The sequence below is a fragment of the Sebastes umbrosus genome, chromosome 15, assembly GCF_015220745.1.
Source record: "Sebastes umbrosus isolate fSebUmb1 chromosome 15, fSebUmb1.pri, whole genome shotgun sequence".
NCBI classification, from domain to species: Eukaryota; Metazoa; Chordata; class Actinopteri; order Perciformes; family Sebastidae; genus Sebastes; species Sebastes umbrosus.
In genome coordinates this window covers 13,033,347-13,056,596 of record NC_051283.1, presented here as the reverse complement: position 1 = coordinate 13,056,596, position 23,250 = coordinate 13,033,347, and the positions used below count along the sequence as shown (strand labels likewise).

Sequence of the window (23,250 nt, the reverse complement as noted above, 5' to 3'; positions counted from 1 at the left end):
CATTCTAAATTGACAGGCGCATGCATTTACCATAATGACAATCCTCGATTTCTCTGAGGAAATACATCTGCCTGGAGATGTATAATGGAGATAACGTGTTACTTTTACAAATGCTGTAAGGTCAACAGGTTTACAGGATTCAGGGTAACACACACATACACTATATTCAATTATTCAATTAATGTCTTTTATTACAACTACAATTTAAAAAATAAACCAGATGTCCAATTTTTGTTAAAATAAGGTCACCGCCACCGTGACCAGAAAGATCACCGCCACCGCTCTGTCGGTGTTCAGCGTCTCCCCTCCTCATCCCTCTGTATGTGCGAGTGTAGACGTACCTCAAAGTCATGTTTGCGGGCCCCCCTCAGGATTACGGACATAAATAAAACACACCAAACCCTTTGGAAAATGCTTTTTATCCAATTACAAATAAAACAACACTGTAGAATAACAGAATCCTTTAAACATGAATTCTTTTAATTCAAATGAAAGACACAGTATAGCAGCGCTATGCCGTCCGTCTCAGCTGAGAACGGAGAAATGCCTGCGTCTTTCCTGAGTCATGTCATGGAGACGAGCCAAGCCAGTGTCCTCGCCGCCGTCGCTTGTGGCGGAGCGTTCTCCGATGCAACCCATTGGGCAGAATCCACCAGAAGCTGCATTACGCACGGGCTAGTCGAATATGCAGGTCCAGCCTTAATAATTACTAACCATATGTAGGAATTGGCAGTATATTATGAGACTTGATGCCTGTGGTAGAATATCTTGGTGTAGAAACACACATATATATTTTTAATATCATTACTCACTTCATGCATATGTTCCCAAACATATTTCTGTTAAATGTGGGCTGAAATACTGCAGGGCTGTAAGACTTTCAAATGAATAAAACACGCTGAAAGCAAACAGATGTTTTTTTCTGTGTCTGTTTTAGTAATTTAACATATTTGCCAGTACATTATTAAATTAGCCATTTTTAAATATTGTCTTTTAAAGCCTTTTTTGAATTAATGTTGTTTTAATATACTATGCATTTAGTTAAATGGTGTGTGTGTTTACATTTTCTAAGACAGCCAGGCCTTCATCATTTGTGCGTACGTATTGGTCAGAGGCGGTTCTAAATTTGTTCTCAAATTTAGGTCAGAAAATGGTGATGAATACTGGATTTGTGCGTAAAATGTTCGCACGCACTGTTTGTGAATGAGGCCCAGTGTCTGGCCTGCAGCTCCTGACATTTTGTTAACCGTTGCTATGTGCTTTAAAGTTTGTGCCATTTATGTCCCAAATGGTGGCTGCAGGGAGGCGACACATCTTTGCAAACCTAGATTGAATGAGTGATGGGGGGAAGAACCATAATCTTAGTGTTTTTGTGTGTTTGTCTGTTTTACCTACATAATTACCTCCATTTACTTTTTGAAACACATACTGTGATGATTGCGTTTCTTTTCAAATTCTCAACTGCATAAATTGTTAGTCTCACATGAACATTATCATTTAGTTGTTTTCTCACAAGTGACAGGTGCAAAGCATCTTTCTTGTTCAGAATAACGCCGGATCTGTCGTTCTGTGTGTCTCTGTCTCCTTATACGCCACCTACACTCTTCTTTTCTTTTGTCATAAACGGAGGAGCCCTATGAGGCATTGTGTGACACAGATCCAAGCTGACAGCTTGAAATAACAGTTAACAGTTCCTCTGCCTGCTTCCCTCTGACAAATTCACAGTGCTGTAATGTTAAATGGAGTGTAAGGCGGACCTGGGAGCGGCACAGGTGCTCTCTGACACCACGCCGACTTCACCTCGATGCCCCTATCCTGCAGCCATCAATCCGACGTCGCGCCAAACCCTTCTCTTTTCACTCTGTCATGTTCCACCATGTTAATTTCCAGCCGACGGCACCTGCCACCTTCTTTACCGTCATCTTTTCTGCCGTGACTTGTCGTGTTTTTTCTCATGTCTCCTGGTAAACGTGATTGGTATCTTTCAAGACCTTTCAGATAGTGGAATGTGGGTGAAAAGTTGCGCCGGGATGAGTTCTGCATCGTTATTTACAATGATGGGAAATTTAAATCCAACTGATATGAAATAGCTTTTTTTTTTTCACACACAGCTTTGTGAATTACATGCCCTGCACTCACTTTTATTTCGTGGTTTCATGGCAGCGCCCCCACTCTGTTTATATACCAGTGAAGATGCTCTTCTTTCTCTATGACAGAGAAAATCTTTGCATAAATCATATTTGCATGAACCAACCAACCATTTTTTCATTGCCTAATGATTAATTACAACCAGGAAAGCAGCCATACCTTTGACCTGCAACTTTTGTAGCTTTTCTAGTTCATGTCTCTCCAGTCATGGACACATCTCGCAGCCGTGTCTCCAGTGGTCAGAGTTCGGCCCTGTGTACACCCTCCATCCAACCCGACCACCTCTTTATAAACCCCGTGCAATATATAAATGCATCAATTTCCTCACTTGAAAAAATCGATGCTAGGGAACATAACCCAGGCAAGCAATTGTGTGTTCCCTACAAAATGTAATTAGGAAAACCTATTAGTTATACAGTATGAGCGTAATTTGTGAGAGCCAGGGTTGTATCTTATGTTTTACCTTGGCTTGCCACGGGGGGTAAAAGTGCATTGCTAACTTGCTATCAGTTTGTGGGCTTTTTAGCTATTTCGCTAGTCTGTTGTAGCACTTAGTATAGCTTACAGTTAATTTCGATGCCAAATGGTGCGGTCATTCTCCAATACCACTTCTCTCTTTTTAGTAATAAACTAAAATTACCGTCTCACGGTTGTATGCCTCTGCTAACCAGTCAAGTTGCAGTTTAGATAATAATAAAAATAATAAACGTTATTTATATAGCATTTTTCACAGCATTTTACAGCAATTAAAAAGTGCTTCACAGTTAATAAAATGCATAATAGTACACAGCATGAAAACATATAAAATTTATAAAATGGGAGCAGATATTCAACAATAAAAGCAATATACAGTATATTATAAAAACAAACAAAACAGAATTAAAAGACTAATAAAACCAAAAACCAAACGATTTTCAAGTAAAAAACTAAAATTTGCTCAAGGCGTTCTTGAGATATTATGTTCTCAAGAATGGGATGGACGTAAGGTCAGAGTGACCTTTGACCACCAAAATCGAATCAGTTCATCCTTGAGTCCAAGTGGACGTTTGTGCCAAATTTGAAGAAATTCACTCAAGGCGTTCTTGAGATATCATGTTCACAAGAATGGTCCGGATGGACGGACAACCCCACAACATAATGCCCACGGCTATCACTGGCACAGAGGCATAAAAATATAAAAAAGATTTGACTGTGGGAGATAGTTACGCTTTGTGATTTAAGTTGGAGAACAAAAGATCTAAATAATAATTTCATTATTTTACAGCCCTCACAATAATCTTCTCTATTAAACAAACTGTTATATTGTTTCTATATTTCTTGAATGCCAATATGCTGTGGCTCAAACAAAGACAAAACCTCCAACCTTTTGTGTCACGTCATGCATACATCTGTTAAAAAGCCAATAATACATGACCCGTGTGTACAGCACATTTCTCATCAACAGAGCCATTGTGGTGGAACCCACCTCTCTGATTGCTTCCCCTTCTCTCTGTGCACATTTCTTTCATTTTCTCCCAAAGCCTCTCCTCTATTCAGCCTTTTGTTTAAAAGCAGCCACTTTAATTACTTTAAACCGCGATGTGAGCTTTCCGTGACGGCTTTCGCTCAAGCCTGGCGTTGGGGAATATGGGGAGAGATGATTTGTATTAATGATGGGTAGCGATGAAGGGGAGATGACGAAAGGGAGGAAAATGATATGAGACAGAAGGAGAGGAGGAGCTGTCAGGAGAAATGTGGCTGATGGGCCCCAGATCATGGCTCAAATGAAGCTCGTCCAACCTTTTACCCTTCAGTCCATTATCAATTGTTTATCCGTCTATCAGGATGATTTTTGTACACTTGAGGCAGATCTTCAAAGCAGCACTGTCATGTCTTAGCAAATATGCTATAAGTCAATATGGAATATTAAATGGAGAATGTCTTTATGCCTCTGCGCTGACGATAGCCGTGGCCAGAGGCATAAGGTTTTCAGGTTGTCCGTCCGTCCAAAGTATCGTATCTCAGGAACACCTGGATTCAAATTTGGCACAAACGTCCACTCATCAATGATGAACTGATTTGATTTTGGTAGTCATCCGTCCAATTCTTGTGATATCTCAGGAACTCCTTGAGCGAATTTCTTCCAATGTGGCACAAACGTCCACTTGGACTAATGAAGGATTAACAGATTAGATTTTGGTGGTCAAAGGTTAAGGTCACTGTAACCCAATGGAAAACTCCAGGGTCTGAGAAGTGAAGCCGATGCGGAAGCACCTTAAACTTGCATTATTTTTAATAGCCAGCAGGGGGCGACTCCTCTGGTTGCGAAAAGAAGTCTGATTGTATAGAAGTCTATGAGAAAATGACCCTACTTCTCACTTGATTTATTACCTCAGTAAACATGAGTTTATGGTCTCAATCGCTAGTTTCAAGTCTTCTTCAATACAGCATGATGTTCGTTTATTAAATTATGGTCCCATTTAGAGTCAAATAGACCATAAAGCAGGGTATGCTTTAGTGCGTGGTTACCTTGTGATGGACAGGTCGCTACCACGGCGTTGTCCGGTCTTGGAGTTGTCCATGTTTTCGTCTAAGAACTTTAACCCTTTCACAGCGTGTTTTAACTTCATGAAAGTTCATTTTAACCATTTTGTTCGGCTAAAAATGTCTTATTCAGCATTCGGTTGTACTTGGCTCCACCCTCTCGTGTCACTTCTGGTTGCCAAAAACCAAGATGGCGATGGTTTCAAAAGCCAACATGCCGAACTCGAGGCTTCAAAACACCAGTCCACAAACCAATGGGTGACGTCACGGTGACTACGTCCACTTCTTATATTCAGTCTATGCTATGAAATTCAATTAAAAACTTCATATGGTAATTAAGACAATTTCCCAAAAATGTCTAATAGTATAAATGTAAATGTAAATCAGCTTTTATTGTCACACATTGTATTGTACACAGCACAGCACACAGTGAAATTTAGTCACTGCATTTAACCCATCCTAATATTAGGGGACCGTCCGGTTCCCAAGCCAAGTCCCTACCCCCTGTCTACGGACTGAGCTACTGCCGCTCCGATGATGATGAAGTTGTGACATTTTGGACAAGCATGTAACTTGGCGGAGGCATACAACCGTGAGGCGGTATTTCTAGTTTTCTTTTTCAAAGTAAAAGCATGCCAGATAAAATATACCACTTCGCTTTGAATGTGTTAGCCCTACAGCATGTCAGCGCAGGTGGCAGCTTTCACCCATCCATCCCTTTTTGCGTCTCACCACACTCGAGCGCTATCATGCTTTAGCTGTAACCATCTCAAGATTGAGAAGCAGCTCATCGATTGGTGCTGATGCGAATCCAGAGCATGTTAACAGACAAGAGATGAGCTCACTTGTTCTCTGATGCCTTCAGATGGTGTGGGCCTCCACAGAGCGTTGTCCAACGGGAGCTAAGTGTTGATCAATGCAGCGAGCGAGGGAAGGACCGAGGGAGGGGAGTAAAAACAGAGGAGAGAAAGGCCACTGCCATCGCTCTTCCATGACGCTGAGGATCTGGATCCGCTGGGCTCCCAGGCTAAATTAAAACAACCGGCGTCCCATTGATTCCAGCGCTGACAGGGACCATACATCACCCCATAGCCAGGGAGAGAGTAAAGGGAGAGAAAGAAGAAGGGGAGGGTGGGTAATAGAGAAGCAAAGAACACATTCGGGAAAGAAAATGATAACCAAAATCATAGGAGGAGAAAAAGAAATAAGAACAGAGAGAAGCGATTAGAGAAGGGACATCTTTAGGAAAGAAAGAAGGAAAGGAGAGGTAGCTGGTGGAAAAACAGGAGAGGTAAGGAAGAGGTAGAAATGAGATGGCAAACCCAGACGTAAGCAATCGTCTACTGACAAGTCAACTTATTTCCCATGCATGGTCGACGATTACTAAGAAGCAGAGAGAGCTTTTGGGTGGAGTGTGTGAGGTAGAGGCTGAAAGACAGCAGTTGACTTTTTAGTAGATACAAAGCTGTTGAGATGGACAAAGCCTGCTGGGATCATTGGGAATAGAAAAGCAATAAAGAGATAATTGGGGATTGGAGATTGGAACGAATTGTAGTTACTTTTATTCTTTTCTACTCAGTCAGTTTCTTTCTTATTCGTGGGAATTTAATGGTCTCTTATCTCCCAACAATATTTTAAGAACAATCTAAAATAGATCAGCTCAATCTAACTTACTGACTTTAGTATTGCGTAAATAAAAAATGCTGTAAACAAATGTCAATCGGGTGCTGTGAATGATGAATGGAAGACGGTTGATTATCGGAGCAACACGGTTTCAAATCAAAATGTCAATCGAGTTTATCAAATCAACTGACAATTTATTGCTAATTTTCAATTCACATACATTTCATCACTTCCATTATTAATTCGTAATTTCTTCAGTTATTTTTTGTTACTCCCACCCTTGAGGCCACTTTCTTTTAAATGGATCAATTTTGTGTTTTGAATGATGAATGTAAGACGGGGAAAGTGATGAAACATGGCTCTGTTTTCATCATATCACGACTGTTTTAATCAAATCGGCTTTGAATCGATTTGATTGATTGAATTTATCACTCCATTTTTCATTTCACATACATTAAGACCACTCCATTTTTCAATTCACATGCATTTTCTTCACCTCCAGTTGTATCAATTAATTTGTGTTACTTCCACCCTTCATACATATGAAGGAGCTGTTTCTTAAACTGAACCAGATTATTAAAGATGCGCGGGCTGCCTACTTTTCTGGTTTGATTAATGGTAATAAACACAACCCACGGTCTCTGTTTGGTACTATTAACCAGCTTCTAATGACTGTGAAAACTTTAATCTTTTTTGGTTTGTAAGATCGATGGTCTGAGCTGAGGTCCAAATTCCCCCCGACTGTTTTACCCTCCTTCTCATTTAGCCGTCCTATTTTACTGTCTGGATTTGCTCCTATCTCCCTGCAGAATCTTTAAAACACAGTAGCTCATATGCATCCCTCCTCCAGTATAGCTAGCTGCACTAGTTCCAAAAGTCTCTAAATCTAGGGAGAACGTCACCAAGTCGGCAACACTGATCATTTCATCAATGAAATGTTTGGACAGGCTTATTACAGTCCTGCGACAGCCACAGATACACGCTTTTTTTTCTTTTTGTCAGAGTATTTAAATTGATTGAATAAATATAACAAGTAGTGTTTTGGAAGAAGATCACCAACTCTAGCTTTAATTATCTGGACTCTAAGAAAAGAGGTATTTCACTAATTAACTTGGAGGGTTATTTAGCAATTGTTCTTCATCATCATGTTTTTTGATGAGGTGTCGGCTTCCAAATGAGGTCTTGCAGCAAGAATGGGAGTTTGACATGTGAGGTGAGCTTTGCTGTGAGTAACTATTGTTATGGTGAATTCAATAGGATCTCACAAGAGCCAATAGAGAGGCAAACCCCTTAGATGGTTGGATAACTGTTGTAATTATCCTATCATCACCGGTTTACTGCATAAATATATAATTGCGTTCAAAATGTCAAACATGCATGCTGTTCCCTTTCCCTCTCTGTGAATGTAAATGCTCCTTTTTTCTGTATTGACTTCATTTAACATGCTTATAATGTCACAGAGTTACATAATGGCACACAAGAATCACCTGTCTCCATAAATATGCATACGCTAGCCGTTACGCAGCCTATGTAGAAAGCTGTATTTATTTATAATAGGAGCATATTTGTTCCGTCAGACACATCTGAGGTGGATGACTGAAAAACGTGGTTGAAACGCTCCCTGTGTAGACACGCCGACTATGTAGTTCATTAAATTTTTTGCCCAAGCTAAGCTGTCGCATCACAGTTCAGATGCACTTCAGTACGTTTGTCAGTAAGTGAATGTTTCACCATTCATAGCACAGCAGTGCCATGCCATTGTTCCGACGGCCCATTATTCAGAAACCCCAATAGTCCGAAAAATGTTCCGTCAGCCCATTATCCAGAACGCAAGCACGTGGCTAATTATTATATAAAATGACTTCATCTGCCCTTACCGGTGGCAATTTTTTTTTTCCTACCTTGGCGAAGGCATGATCCACCCTACTCTACCTCTGATTGGCTTACCCTGATATTCTTACCATAAACCATAAACTAATTACACTCCTCATGCCTAAACCTAACCTCGACCAATGAATACTTCAGTTCAGTAGCACATTAAGTCTGTTTGTGGTCCAAGTTGTCACATTCAGTACAAAACTAGTTCATACAAGCACAGTACATGAAGTTAATAGCTCAGCAACCCTATTATTTAAGACAGAGTTATCACATTCTGATTGTTTCTGTGGCTTTAGGGGCTTTTAATAAGCTTTCAACAAGGACGTAACGTACTGTGTTCTCAGTTAGTGAGTGACATATGATTTAAAGGATTTGTAGCGTTTTAAAGGCATCTTTGATGGAGCTGTGCTGAGTAACAAAAATGATATAACGAGTGATTAGTAAGGCAATATAATTCATTGTGAGCATGCTGAAACACAAACACACCCACATGCATGCGCACACAAGCATCAGGATTCAAAGAGAGGGATTTCTAGAACTCCCCTTTGTTCAACCTGCATTTAATTCTGCTTATTTTCAGTCTGGGCTTTATTTCCTTACCCTCCAGAGTTGGTTGGGTCATGTTTTTTGTTTGTCTGCAAGATATTTCAAGAACTTACTGTGCTCCAAACTTTGTGGAAAGTTCAGTCAAGGGGCAGGATTAACTTTTAATATTGGGCCAAGACGGAATGACATTGTGGCTTTTCACAAAAGTCGAGGAACATTTGAGAAAATGTTTGAGCTCTGGATGCATCCTAAAGACATTTTCTACGGTGGTATCCATGAGGACTAGCCTGCACGGAAGGCAATGTGCATCTTTTGCTTTAGCTCAGAGCCATTTCAAATGATGTCCTGTGATAAAGCTCTACACGCTGTTTAAAGTTTGTGTAATTGTGCAGCACTTTAGGAACGTGCAGTACATCGCTCAAATTAGAGGCTGCAGATGGAACACATCACTCCTGCTGCTGTATAATGGCTACAAAGATTTAATCAGCTGAAAGGGAGGGACCTCATATATCCCAGATGCAGTAGTGGATGACATAAGAAGTATCCATTCATGAGACCCAATACAGATTCTGCCATGCAATTTTTAAATTTTGTGCATTAAAAATTGGCTATATTAAATATTTATATGGTAGTGACAGACACTACACAGGAATCGCCTCGTGGCCAGTATGGACAGGGGGAGTGATTACGGTGACCAATAACTCGGTCAAGGTACGTTATGGCATGTGAATGTTGCATTAATGTAGACGTGAACAAAATTGGATTACAGCAGACAGAAGCACTGTCTGCAAACTGAGTTTTACAGTGAAGAGGCTGGGAAAACTAAAATAATCCCTCAGTAAGAGCCAGCATGAGTGACAGTTGCTCCCTGGGTAAGAGTGTTAGAGAGAGAGATCTCTGTATGAGAGGTTGTGCATGTGTCTGAAACAACAATGTGGCCAACCCGATCTCACGGGAAGGCGTATAAATAGCATTCAACATTACAAGGACATTCTGCGTGTCATGAGGATGAATTTTAGGCTTTTCGAGTGTCATTTATTGTACGCCACCTAACAAAACTACGCTAACGTCCACAGTTAACTTTAGGCAACTAAAGCTATCTAACTTAGTTAGATTTAGGCAAGACATTGGACTTAAAATAAGTACGTAAACTATATACGTACGGAAATAATGTAACATAAGTAAGGGAAACACGTCACTACAAAACAAACATAACTAACTTGCAACACAAAACACCGCATTTGAACAGTGGTCCTGTGTTTGTTGGACCCATCCACCTCCCGCACCCCTCTCCTTCTCGCTTTTTATCCTACGTCACTAGCTCTTAGCATTGGGTTCACATTGCAGTCAGTACAGACTACATGGTGTACAAAAGACATGCCAAAAGCAAGAAAGGCGTTCTTTTATGCACGTTAAATGCCTTGCACATTATCGTGTCATTCACACACCTTTTTCGGGCAAAATTGATGTGGCATACACATTAAATTACATCAATTGATTTCATAATTGAATCAATTATTTCACTGTTTCTTCCCATCTCAGACTGTTATACCTCTTTAATCTTTAGTACTCCCTGCTCTCATATTACTTGCTTAGTCATGTTTATGCTCTTATGTTTCCCTTTTCACCCATCCGCCTCTTTCCCTCTGTCTTTCTGCCTTTTACTCATGTTTCCAGCACATGACCTCCATCTATACAGCTATTTCCTTACTTTTGACTTGTTTTATTCTGTATTTCTGGATGTCTTTTCCATATGTTTTTTTTTTAAAGTGGGGTGCATTCACTGGTTTATTTCTCTTACTTTCCCTTCTTTAGCTCTCTCATCTTCTCTCTCTCTTTCCCGTCTTTTGATGCTTTGAAACCCCGTTGAACCTTCTAGCTATGCCTGCCAAAGAGGCTTCCTCTATAAAATGTTATCTTGATCTGGGGTTCGTCAATCATTTACAAAGCCGAATGTTTTTGAAGTTTTTCAAAACAAAGAAGGAATTCCGAGATCACTTCCGCACCACACTTTTAAAATATTCATTCGTGTAGTTCGGTTGTTTCTCATCTAATACTTTCCCCCAGTTTTTTCGTGTTCATTTTCTCTGTTTGAGGCTGAGATCGATGTTGAAAGGGCAACAGGTTTGAACTAAAGATAGCTAAAAAGAATAAGATAAATTAATAATTATTATTATTATAACAGATTGTAGAAATGGAACCTGGGCTCACAAGAGGGCGAATAAATAGCATGACAGTACGACATTACATTATTAGATCTGACCGTGTTTACATTGGACTCATTACAGACTAAATGGTGTACAAATGACACGCCAAAAAGCAAGAAAGGCATTGTTATTGCACGCCAAATGCCTTGCGCATTATTGTGGCATTCATATGCCTTTTCCGGCGAAAGGGCGGAGAAGTGAGTCTCTCGTCGGTGACTTTAGCCTTAGGTGTCAAGAACGCAGAAACCACAGTGGATATGTGTCATTATAGATATTATAGAGCGGGAATTTTTGGCTGGAACTCAGAGGGTTAGCCCTGCAAACGCAAAAGTCTGTCACTGACTGACTGACGTGAGTGCTGAAGTTACACGATTGGTCGGCCGAGTGTTGGAGTTTCCTCATTGGCCGTTGCTCTTTCAAAATGAAAAGGCGGGAACAGTCCTTTTATTCAAATGAGCCCATCCAGTGCGACATGTCCAGCTCACGAAAATTGGACCAAGCTGTGAAACTAGGCGATCTAGTTCTAAAATGAAACGAGATTCAGCAGTGGCATAGCCTACGGAATAACAGGAAGTTTACGAGCAGGCCGGGCAAGCAGAAAACAGGGACCAATCAGGTGCATTCCATGATAGGGTACATCACTGCTTGAATGGCCAATTGAGTGGAGCAGCGCGTCCCCTAGTGTCCTCGCCGGACATGTACCGCTGGATTTAACATTATAGACATAACAACTGACAATTTGTATAACAATTTAGCCACAAATTCACAGACTGACCATACACAGTCCAGCCATATCCTCGCTTTTGACTGAGTCTTGTTCTATTGAGACCCCACCTTCTTTTTCACACTATATTTCAAGAAGAAAGTTGGAGTTTTATCCCCCCGTTGGTTGTATTGATGGTGCAGTAAATCAGGCGAAATGGGTGAAACCCCCTCCCCACCCCCCATGCCCCCCAAAAAATAGTATCCATCATTGAATCTCATGCAGGCCAGCAGCACAGATGTATCATGGCCAAGTAGCTTAGTGTTAATAATGACTCGGTTAGCGTGTTTGTGTGTGTGTGCGTGTTGCCTGATAATCAGCAGCCTGAAGTTTTAGTAGCTGAATTATAAATGACGGCGCACTTGCACAACTACATTGTATAAAGAAAATCAGATTATATTGGATGAAGTCAAATGATATCAAACTGAGCAAGGCTCTTATGGTAAGCTGTGTGTGAAGTCCTTGTTTTGATGGGTTTTCACATTGAAATAATGCCGACCTGTAATCCCCCCCAGAGTGAAATCTATTCTAGTCTTTTAAGTGAAAATCTCTCGCACTTTCCACTGAGTGTGCCAGTCTCTCCCTTAAGGAAAGGCAGGGCTAAATATCTGTCACTGGGTTTAGAAATAGATAGGATTAGATGGTCAGGAAATGTTGAAGTTACAGAAAGATAAAAGGGAGACAGACGGGGATGGATACAAGTTGTCCAGACACAAGTCAGTAAACAGACTAGCAAATGAAATGATCCCTAACAAATCCGTGGCTGTTTTGATGTGGAGCACAATCTGTGTTCGTGCAGACCTGAAAAACAAAAGGACTCTATCCGACCTGAACCTGCCGCTAACCTTCCAGTCTATATGCCCTTTGCCAAAATTTTGATCACATTTTTGATTGAAGCCAACAGCAACCAACAGGATCCATGAATTGAGTCCTAAAAACCCAAGCAACATGAGCTTTAGAGCTAGAGTGAACGTACTGATATCATATGAAACTAGAAAAAGGAATCCATTGGCTAAATTTTGGCGAGGAAAAACTGGCATGGCCATTTCACAGTGGTCCATAATGCTCTAAGCCCTTATACACTTTCACAATGTATTTTGATTAATTAAAGTAATTAATTAATTCATGTTTTTCTGATTTATGACTAGAACAATTTGACACACAGTGCTGAGTTAATCTTAACTCAAATTAATCTTCAGGTTCCCAGCTTTCAGATGATGTACACTACTTCAATGTGGTATATACTGTAGACCTGTTATCTACCCTTAAAGACCCCCTGTTCCCCCCTAAAAGGACAAAAATGGGTCTATTCTGGGTCTCAGAGGGTTAATTATGTCATCAAATCACAAACAAACACAAAACTTTCAACCAGGAGACTGGTGTTTGTGTCCAACGCTGACTTATTTTCTCACGTCAGTCGTTTGTCACGTGACTCCTCGTTATCGTCATTCCTGTGAGTATCTTAGTCAGTGAAGTTAACTTCAACACCGACCGTTTCCTAAACCTAACTTCCTGTGGAAATGGAAGTTTATTTTCAAAAGGACGCTATGCATGTAACAAGCCTATATTGACACGCCGTTCCCGGTCCGTCCAAAAGTAACGCAAGAGGGGTACTCCGTGCGTCGGTCTCCGATGCCGAGGGGCACTGACCGAGCAGCGGTTATTTGACGAGTTGGGAGTGAGAATGTGTTGCTCCAGCAGGTGTCTTTCTCTTTAACCTAGTTGTTTGAGGAAATATTGTTTGTATGAAAAGTGAATGATTTTTTTCTTGTTTTCTTTTTTTCATCCACAAATCCAAGAAAAAACAAAACTGTGATGGACGCTGCTGTTGCAGCATGAAATCTCAATCTGTGTAGGCACGGATGCCTACACAGTGTGTAAAACCCCTCCACTGAAATGGGAGTGAAAATGCTGCCTTACACAACATTAACTAAATAGTACCATTACTGTTTCACTGTACTTCCATAGCAGAACACCCTTTACCCTATAAAGGGATGGAGGAATGGAGGCAGAAGAGAGCCATCGACTGAAAACTCTAGGTTTTCAGAATCGCTGCAATCAGATTTATGATGCAACTTAGATGTAATGCATTTTGAAATTGCAGAAACTCCAGAGAAGAGCTGGGATTTCTAGGTTTTACCTATTGATCTACACACTTATGTGGTTTCGCAGTGCTCCTTTCCTTTGAGCATCCTCCCGACCTCGCTGACACGAGCCGAGTGGTTATCAGCTTGTGGAAAGGGGGGACTTGTAACTAAGATGGATTTGTTTCCAGAGCCCTTGTGATTGCTACTGTTTTGTTACAAATGGCAGTTTAGGCTTTAATCCAGCAATTGTAAGTTCACGCTTAAACCTTTGGTCCCGTGGCATTTTCGGGTTTGATGGAAATGGAAACGAGCCATTGGTCATCGCAGTGAAAGCTATTCCAAGGCGCTTGGATGGCGCTCCAGGGTGAAACAACAGCACATATCCCCCCACCCTCCTCCAACCTGGCCCTGTTCTCTCTCTGAGAGACAGGCAATATGGTAATGTGGGGAATGAATAGTGAGTCTCTGGGAAGACTTTCCTCGTGTCTCTGTGTGTGTGTGTGTGTGTGTCCAGCTGCTCTCTTGGCCACTGCAGCCATTACTGAGCAGTACCAAGCAGCCGAGCATGACACCCACCAGCTGGATGTGCACACACCTCCACTGAGAGAGTAGGCCTGTGCCAATGAGACAAGGAGCGAGAGAGAGAGAGAAAAGAGGGAGAGGGAAAGGGGATGGGGGGGTTGGTGAGGTATAGAGCGAGGGAGACAATGAGGGACAGAGGTGCCACAGTCAAGGAGACGGAACGAGAGGAGAGATCCATCCTCAAGGTAAAAATGAAACAGATTTAACACCGTGCGAATGACACCGACAAAGTCACATAACGCCAGCAACACAAGAGAACACACACATGCCAAACACTCACAAATCCTGACCTCAGTGTCAGATTCGGGCGCATGCATGCATGTGTGACAAATTGTGCGGGCAGCTTCGAGAGGAGAGAAATGTCCACCATGTGTCATATCGTTATGGCGACCATCAGAACAGCCATAAATACAACTCAGATCTGCTGCATTGGGGAACGTCCAGCTGTGTGTGTGTGTACTGTATCTCCTAGACGTATTGAGGCTGCCCTCTATGTCTGCAAGGCATTTTTTCTCTCTCACCCTTCTTTCTTTCTTTCTTTCTTTCTTTCTTTCTTTGCATCTCTCACACAGCTATATGCACAGGCACCTTTTGCCAGTGATGAAGAAAAACATTATGCATGGATGGATGGGGGGGGTTGTGGGGGTGGCAAAAAGATTATTCACATACCAGAAGATAAATGTATTTCCACTACTTGCCTCGTTCCCTGCCCTCACCCGCAGCCCCTCTTCCATCTCTCCCTCATTTCGTATTCCTCAGTCCAGCCACATTATTCTTGCTCCCTCTCCTCCTCGCCGCTGTCTGGCCGGCTGACACGAAACGATAGAGCGTTCTGTCATGGCGTTTGGAACACACTGAACATCACTTGACAATGGCTGGCATGGGGCGGAGGGGTAGCTACGCGGGCAAAGCGGTATTCTACCTCAACCCACTTCTGTCTTTGTTTAAATCCCATTAAAGGAACTGGAGTCCACTTTTCTTGGCTGGAAGTCAATGAGCGTCTCACTTTGTGTTCGAAATGTGTTTTTTTTTTTTTCTCTGCAAGAGGCCAGAGATGCTAATTCACTAAAGCCTCAGCTATTAGAAAGCATCAAATGGATCTAATATTGTTTGGCACTAAAAACTTCCAAAAGCCTCTTAGAAAATCCACTTACATCGATTTAATTCTGCCGGCAAGCAAAGCAGTCAGTGACAAGACATTATTTTTCTTTCCAGTGTGATACATTATCGATGCGGTTCAAAAACTCGGATTGATCCTGAGGGCTTCCCTCATTCAGTATGAACTGCTTTACATAGTCACCATTTACAGTAGACTATAGTGCAACGCCCGGTTGCACTAATGGTCCAATTTCACCCTTGACATACTCTTCCTTGGCTCCTGAGCAATACACCTGCCATGACACAGTTTCATCCCCTACCAATGCTAGAGTATATACGTGTCCCCTCTCAATACATTACAGCGTGTACTTGTGCTGGTAGTAACGCATTTCTATTAAATTTATCCTGTGAATCTCAAGAGCTCGCTCTCGACACTGCGCTTCCTCAGGTCCTCAGCAATACACCCGCCAAGTGTGAAGTCAGATTGGATAGTTGTCAAGGAACTTACTGATAAATATGTCCTGTAGATCTCCGGTCTCACCAGTATCTCGTTATATGCTGTAGATCTTGAGAGCTCGCCCTCGACACTGCACTTCCGTGCAACGCCCGGTTGCACTAATGGTCCGATTTCACCCTTAACATACGCTTCCTTGGCTCCTGAGCAATACACCTGCCATGACACAGTTGCATCCCCGACCAATGCTAAAGTATACGCATCCCCTCTCAATACATTAGTGTGTACTTCTGCCGGTAGTAACGCATTACTATTATATTTATCCTGTAAATCTCAAGAGCTCGCCCTCGACACTGCGCTTCCTCGGGTCCTCAGCAATACACCCGCCAAGTGTGAAGTCGGATTAGATAGTTGTCAAGAAACTTACTGATAAATACACTGCACTTCCTTGGCTCCTCAGCAACACACTCACCGAATGCGAAGTCTTACATTGGTTCTGAATGTTTTCATGACTGAAAGACATAAAGGCCAAAACTATATGAAAGCCATTTTCTATTCTATTAGAAACACATTATGCTTATTTCTCAATGTTTCAGATGAGGCTTTTCAATTTGACTTATGAATGTGCACGTACATGTTTTTAATTGCTGCTGTACAGCAAATTGCTCTACTTCTAATGGGGTCCATTTTTATCTAACATTGAGAGCTGCTGTACAGACTTGTCATAGTAGGAAAAGCACAGTTTTTTTTTACTAATAACACTAACAATGTTTCTGTTCTATTCAAGTTTCCCCCCGTATGTCATGGCAGTACAACAGTGAGCCATGTAGGACCAGACTTTTCCTACTTTGACATGTCAAAATGTCTTCTGTGCCCTTTTGAGCAGAGGTCAAGCTGAAAATCATGCATGTTATAACCTTAGAAAGTTGTTATGTCTAACATGTTGGCAAATGATGGCCTGTTTACTTATCTTACAGACATGGAGCAACATTGGCCTTCATTTGGAGTCATGTTTCTGGAACCTGACGAATGTAAGTCCAATATTCACTATCCTTTGAACTTATTGTCATATACATAAAAAAAAAATACAGTTGTACATACAAATGCAATGAAATCCATCTGCCCTGGCTCTCTTGGCCCATACAACATATAATAAGAATAAATAAAACACAACAACAATAAGAAGAAATTCTACAATAATCATAAATGACTGTGAGTTATTTAAAGTAAATCTTTGAGGCGGCTGGTCCGAGCTCTGATGATGCTGATGTGTCCTCCATAATAATAAGAGCTTTCCTTCTGCAGCAGCAGGTGTAAATGTCCTGAATCTCAAGCAGTGATTTACTATGATTTTTGAAGCCGTTTTTACTGATCTCCTCAGTTGTTTGTAGTCTTGTTCAGTCAGGTTGCCAATCCACACCAGTATCCTACCAGTAAGGATGCTCTCTATGGTAGCCCAATAGAAAATGACCAGGGTTTTTGCGAACATTACATATTTTTTTAAGGCATCGCAGAAAGTATAACCTTTGTTGTGCCTTTTTAACCACATTACTGATGTTTAATAACCGTGAGAGGGAGTCTGAGATCTGAATGCCGAAAAATCTGATGTTCACAATTTCAACAGGGACATCGTTGACGTAAACTGGTGGCTGAACAGTTTTGGACTTCGTAAAATCAATAATTAACTCCTTTTGTTTTCTCAACATTTAGGGAGAGATGTTTTGTGACACTGAATCGATTCATAAAAATACTGTATATCTATCTTCAGCCATTTGACTCTTCCACTCAAATGTAACAATGCAAACTGAGACAGGAAGTAGCGTAAGGACAGAAAAGTGAACTTTTTTTTAACCCAGATTTTACGCGTATGGTGGTGTATTCTTATACTATGACAGTTTTCCTAAAATTAATTTTTTAAAAATCACAATATATCACCTTGCTTATAGTATCGCGATACAATATATTGAATCCTAGTGCCATCGGAATAAGTTTTGAAGTTGGGGGGAAATCAATACAGTGTTCCCCACATGATTTTGTGAGACCTCCTCTCTAGGGGGGTCCGGTGTCATGCTCCCCCACAAGAAAATTTTGTACAAAGTTAAATGCTTCAATCTGGTGCACTTTGAGAGCTTAAGAGGTCAACTCTGTGCTCTATAGTAAACCCACCACTTCATCACCATAACAGCTGAAAGTAGGGGGACAAAAAGTGTCGTCCCCCCCGCCCCCATATGTCGTAAACCCTGTATCACGATACATATCATATCGCCAGATTCTTGCCAATATACAGCCCTATAGTTCCTGAAGGCGTCCTTATCGTTGTCATTTATCAGGCCAATCACTGTGGTGTCATCTGTGAATTTCACAATGCTGTTCTTATGATATTTGGTGACATACGTGAACAGACTTTAGAGTAAAGGGACTAAGGCAACAACCCCGCGATGCTCCTGTGTTGACAACTTTGGTAGATGAGTATCTACTCTCACTGTCTGGTAGATGAGTATCTAATCTCACTGTCTGAGATCTGCCTGTCAGCTGTGCTTCAGTTTTTCACCAAACCTAACTAAAAAATATCTTGCTTTTTAGCTGCTAATCGTTCCATTACGTTAACCATAGCCAGCAACTGTCTGTCTGCTGTTTGGTGCTCTAGGCACGTACTGTGACTGAACCAAATCACCAAAAATCGTTTGAGGGCCTGAGGTGGAGAGAGGAGGAGGAAGAGGCATACTAAACACTTTCAGCCTCTAAATTTGCACCATATGAATATAACTTCAGGCAGTAACTCAGGACTGCATCGCTCGTAGCTACATTTCGGCAGCTAACAACAATCCACATCTGCCTCTCTCCTCTCTCCGCTCTCTGTATTTTTTCATTTATTTTCCTCTCACCTGTTTACCTGTTTCGATAAGTAGCAGCCAGTCTAGTGGCGGCTGACGCTTGTGCCATCTGTGTCAGTCAGGAGTGGCCTATTTAGGGCAGCTAATTCATCATGGGCTGAAAGCTTACACACCGTACATATAATTACCCCCCAACGTAAACAAGACCCTCTCAGTCCCCGTGATTTATTGTCGTGTCAAGGGAGAAGGGGGGAAGATAGGCATGAGGAAGAGGATGAGAGAAGAAGAAAAAAGAGGAAGGGAGGGGGTAGAGGTGAGTTTCTAGTGCAGAAGGTGGAAATAAAGAAGAGGATTTTCTGAAGCACAGCGGGCACAGAGAAGACATCCGAGTCGTGATGTGGCTCAACAGATCCTCGGGTTAGACAATATATTAACACTAGTGCTGGCGTGTCAGAGTCAAGGATTTCTCCTTAGTACCTTTTTCATTTTTATCCCTCTCAAAGCTATTTGCAAAAGAATCCTCAAGGTGCACGCCGCTCATTTCGGAGTCATATCCACTTTGACTCTCAGACGGCGGCGCTGGCAGAAACTCGTGGCCCCATTCACCCATTGTTTATTCCACATGCCCCCTACGGTGGTGCTCGTTTTAAAATGCATCACCGGTCTGTTTCAACCGCGGCGGTTCTATTGTACGGCTGAAGGCCGACGAGACGCCTATACAAGTGAGAGAAAAAAAGGGGAGATGGAGGAGTAACAATGAAAGATTTATGACAGGCATTGAGAGCGGGCGGCGGTTTTATCAGCCTATTATCAACCGACTCGCCCCCACTGAGATGTAGCACTGTATCTCACTCTCTTTCCAGATCAATGCTCACCATCACCATACGTATAACCTGATTTACCCACCCGTTACCTTCTACTGTTCACTCTTTTGCCTCTCCTTTTAGTATTTACTCACCTCTCACCTTTCCCCCCCCCTTCTTCCTCCTCGTCTCTTTGACTTTGTGTCTCCTGCTCAGTCGACCCTCTCGCCTCTTCTCCCTTTTTTTCTCCAGCTCATTCTTGTCTCTCTGCTTTATTGCTCCCTTCCTCCTTCACCTCGCCGCTGGAGTATTTTCTGTCTACTTTGCTTACGCCGTCTGTTTTCCCCCCACAGCTTGCCGGCTCTCTCCGTAACCCACGAGGGCTTCTTCATAAATGGCAGTCCTACCTCCTCCTCTCTTTTCTCCCTTTCGCTTCCCTCCGCTCCAGCCCCCACCACCCTATTTTCGCCCTCCCTCCCTCTGAGAAAAGCAAGGCACCTAAGGGTGAACAGGTTAATGTTCTGGCAGTTTGAGATACACTTCTGACATTTCAATCTGGCATCTGTTTTTATCGCAGCTGATTTAAGAAGTGCGGGGGGTGCGTGAGTGAGGGAGGGGGTAATGGAGGGATGAAAGGGAGGGATGGAGGGGGAGCCCGTGGGATGGTGCAGCTACCCAAGAGACTGTGGACTGTGTATAAGGAGCAGCAGGGGCTGTGTGTGGACCTGCGGTTGCAGATCAGTTACTACATGGAAGCATATGGTCATGTCGCCCCCAAGTGGCCGGCAGCAGAACTCTTTAGAGCAGAAAACTGCGGCAACAGACAATATAAAAAAGGCTTGTATTCTTCAGGTACTGGAGTCAAAAAATGCAAACATACTTGAAATATCTTACTATTACAGTGCGTTAGCAGAGCAATAAAGACTAATCTGTATTCATCATGTCGCTAATCATGACCTTTTGAATAGGAATAATAAAGTTAATTGGACTGTTGGATGCGGAGCGATGATTACAGAATGAAGTCGAGGATGTCTTGTGAGGAAAATAGCAAGTGGCATGGCGGGAGGCCAGGTGAGGACAAATACAGAGCGGTGGTGGTGGTGGTAGGAACACAGCTGAGGCTGAGATAGAGGGAATATACACCAGAGAATAACACACAGAGACCCCCAGCTTTCGGGAGAGTAAAGCAGCCGAAGAATCCGATAAAGAAATTGAAACACAACTCCAGAGGTTTGACCAAGTGGAAAGAAAAGGATGAAGGGGGGGAAACAGCGCGAGAGAGAGAGAGGGAGAGAGAGAGAACAACCAGACTCCCAATGAGCAAGAAAGTGATGGAGGGAGAGAGGGAAGAGAGAAGAGAGAGGGAGCAGATATGACAGAATAAATGAATTAGGGGGAAACTGTGCTGTAGATGAGCTGTGGGGGGTTTGGAGAGAGGACAGACGGGTGATGGGTGGGGAGGGGTTGGTCGGGTGGTGGGGATTGCTACACCGCACCGTCAGCCGGCACTTTCTCCCAAGTTTTATTTGATATGAATTCAATAAGCAGCGGCCGATCTCCGTGCCCCGAGTGTAATTACCGGCAGAACAGCGGAGGCATTGTGAGCTTCGCCACCGCCTAAACGCCCCCCTGCTCGCTTCCAGGTCAGCACTGATCTTGTCTGAGAATGTCAATTATCATCTTAAACGCCGTCTGAGGAGCAAGGGGAGAAGAAGGAGAAGGGGGTGGGGTGGGAGCTGGGGTTGAAAACGATGAAAAATGGCAAGTAGGGAGGAAATATTTGCCCAGCGTCACAGCTTAAGAAAAAAGAGGAGGAAGAGCACGGAAGATAAGGCTACAGGCTAGAATACTAATGGGTTCCTCTTCATTGTTTAATATGAGATAGAAAGGCAAGAGAGCAAGGTAGCCTATACTGTATTCCCTGGGCCACTTCGCTTTAATGTCCTATCATCTTGGACCTATTGTGCTACACTTGGCACATGGGAGGTGAGGTGAAGCGAGGCCGAGGTAGAGGTGACGACCTGTAGTCCGTATGCTTTATGGAATTATATCCATGTTTGATAATTTGCTGGCTCATTTTTCCCTCCCTCCCTGTCTCTCTCTCACGTTCAGTGTCAATGCATCTGCTTGAGTTTTAGCTTAGTTTAACACGAAAACAGGGGGAAACAGCTAGACTGGCTTTTTTTTTATAATTTATTAAGTATTTTTGACTATTTATTATATATTTTTATTTGTTATAGTCGATTTTTATTGCTATTTAAATTATATAAGTGCTTTCTTATTCCGTGACCTGAGTGCTATATTTCATTCCCTTTCTAAAATGGAATGACAATAAAAACGTCCTTGATCCTCTGTCAAACAGTAACAAAATCCACCTACACGTACCAGCACCCATAAAGTTCACTAACTAACACGTTATAGCTTGTTTAGTTTAAAGGTCCAGTGTGTAGGATTTGGCGGCATCTAGCGGTGAGGTTGCAGATTGCAACCCACTGAAATTTCTCCCGCGTGCCAAGCATGTAGGAGAACTACGGCGGCCGATGCAAAAACGCGAATGACCTCTCTCTAGAGCCAGTGTTTGCTTTTTCCAAAACTAACTGAATACTATTAATATTATATTCTCATCTAACTCTTGGCAAGATTTCCTAAAATGTTGACCTATACCTTTAATCATATCTTCACCATAGTTTGTTTGCCATAACCATGATCTTTCCCTAACCTTAACCAAACTGTAGTGGCCTGTGGAGAAAACTTTGTCTTTGAAACTAATCGGGACTTTAACAAACAATTGTCCAATATTGACGTTATTGTCTGGCAATGCGGTTGCTTATTGTTGTACTTTGGTTGGACAATGTTTGAAACTCCCTCGTCCAGTCACTTTCTGACATTGGAACTATGGAGAAAATTTCGGTACCTTTCCAAAACTGAGAATCACAGCCAGGTGGGTGGAGATGAGAAAGTAAGCAGTGTTTGAATTCTCTCTCAAGCTCTTTCTTTCACTCTTTACACAGCTGTTTCTGTGGTCCTGTCTTCTCCTATGTACAAATAAGTGCAATACTATGAATGTCTTCCAGAGGAGACTGTCTGAAAGAGTGTGTCGTTTTCTCCTTTATTTATACAATTACCTCGTCTCGCTGCTCTCCTTGAAGTCCGGCTTTTCACCTTGCTATCATGTTTGGCCATTTGGAACAGCCTCAAACACTTTTGCCTGCTTGTCGGACAACACGACGTACCAATTAGTTCTCTCCGAGCATACCCCAGCCATAACACCACTGTGAAGCCAGGTGGATATTCTGAATCTCTTTTATTTCCTATTCTGTATTCTTGTCTGTCCACAATTGTAGGAGTTCCAGGTAAGAATTCACCCAGAATACCCATCACCACAAGTAACCTGTACTGTACTTTTTCATTGTAGAGGCATACACAAGTCTGTACTTCCCACAGTCATATATGTATAGTCATATTTATTTAAAGAGGACCTATTATGCTTTTGTGCTTTTTCCCTTTACATTAGTGTATTATATATATATATATATTTTGTACATGAGAAAGGTCTGCAAAGTTACAAAGCCCAAAGTCCACGCCAAAGGGAGTTACGCTCCTCCACAGAAAAACTGTTCCTGAACTGCCTGAAACGCCTTGATTGAAGTCCCACATTTTCTTCCGTAACGTGGTGATGTCACCAAGTAACATATTTGCATAAT

General features: G+C 42.2%; 1 protein-coding gene across 1 annotated transcript in view; it reads left to right on the top strand.

Annotated features, from left to right (window-relative positions):
* Nucleotides 1–23,250, top strand: part of col16a1 (collagen, type XVI, alpha 1) — a 133,856-nt gene that overhangs the window by 13,173 nt on the left and 97,433 nt on the right. The window contains exon 2 of the mRNA XM_037795031.1: nt 16,887–16,940. The gene's annotated coding sequence lies outside the window, so the exon portion shown is untranslated. The remainder of the gene's footprint in view (nt 1–16,886; nt 16,941–23,250) is intronic.